We start from the raw sequence: 1,762 nt of genomic DNA, 5'->3' as shown, positions 1-1,762 counted from the left end.
GTCTGCAGATCTCACAGGATAAGTTTATTCCCACTTACCTCTCTTTTAAACTCTGTATTTCTGTCTGTAAATCATTAATACGGGATTTCATCAAGATTTGACTTTCTTATCTACGCACAAAAAATATACACCAACTTCTTGTGTCACCCTGGACTTCAACACCATGCTTCATTTCACGTGGTCAAAGCAAATGCAGAATATACTGGAATACAATATGGCGAAAAAGAACAGAAGTGAATAATCAAAGAAATATATGGGTGTGATATGTATGACTCAGACCTTAAGTAAGGGATGTACCATTCCAATTTTCCACCAAAAAATACCCTGGTGACAGAGAAAAAAGGTATCATATAAATCCAAAAAGCAAAGTTCTGCTTTAATTGACTTAGGAATGCAGGTCCAGGCCTGGACTGGCGTTTATAGCCCTTAAGACTGTTGCCAGTTATTTACATTGAAACTGTGGATTTGGAATCAAGTTGCAAGGACACAGCTGCCAACCAGCTAGGACAGCTACTGCATCCTCATGCAAACGGCGACTGCTTTTTAATGTAATTCCACCTCCATAGCCCAGAAAGCTGTAGTTATTCTTAGAACGTGATGAAGTCAGATACTTACCGGCTCAAAATAAAGTTATCTTACCACGAGCTCATACTCAACCAAAATGTAACAGATCAAGATTTCTTGATTTAACAAATACACACACATACTTCATTTGCAACAGGTGTACAGCAGTTGTTTGACAGGGAGAATTTACAGTGGGTCATGTGTACGTATAATGCAGCTTTGCACTCTTCAGTCTTTTTTTTCTTTTTTTTTTTTTTAAATAAGATTTTTGGAGAGAACAGACAAATCAATCCCTTAAATGGAAACATTCTCCAACGCACACTGTAAGATGTGACAGAACTTGGCGGTGTGCACTGCAGTCACCACAGCCCAGCACACACCTCTGTCACCATGCACAGTGCAAACCAACCAGGGGGCTGCCTGTTCATCATTAGTTACTTACAGTGCAACACAACAAAGAAATGCAGTGCAGTAGAAGTACATCTGCAGCTTACTTCCTCCAACAACACGTGGCTTTAAGTGACTTGATGTTAGCTAAATCTTTAGTCTTGCTGAAGGCATCTAGTTAAACACAGACAAACCTCTGCTAAACCACAACCTTCATCTCTGCTGCTGGTTTATAAATAACAGGTAGGAACACAGTATGCTGCAAAGACTGAGAGAAGTGCTTAAGATTCAGATGAGACTGCCAAGCATCTTTGGGGGAATATTTCAGGGACTGCAGCAGGATGGCGCCAACTGGACGGTCAGGTTCAAGAATTGAACGTGAGGTTGTTGCCTAAGAAATTTGCAGCTATTTCAAAATGCTTCTGCAGATCTCAGGGCCTCCTGGCTTAAAACATTCAGGGTGTATAGGGGGTTCTTTTTCCCAGCCATTTAGAATATTCACGGAAGAAATTAGTGTGAATGATTGTCAATATGCATAGTCACATCATCAGGCATTCATCACACATCCACAACGAACACAATTTAAATGCAAACTGGCTTACATTGACATTTCTCTGCGCTCCCAGCACAAAACCTGGGGATATGTCTGCCTTTCTTACAGTCTGCATTATCTGTGCTGAAAATCAGGTATTTGTTTTAGAGCATAAAACCTTAAGCATTGCACAATAGTTAAATGTATTAACACATTGCTGAATCCAGTTGCACATAATCATGTTGGAAGTATGCACAAGAACTATAGATCAGACCTACA

The sequence above is a fragment of the Tetrao urogallus genome (genome assembly GCF_951394365.1).
Source record: "Tetrao urogallus genome assembly, chromosome: 2".
Taxonomy (NCBI): domain Eukaryota; kingdom Metazoa; phylum Chordata; class Aves; order Galliformes; family Phasianidae; genus Tetrao; species Tetrao urogallus.
Note: the sequence above shows the minus strand (reverse complement) of the source record.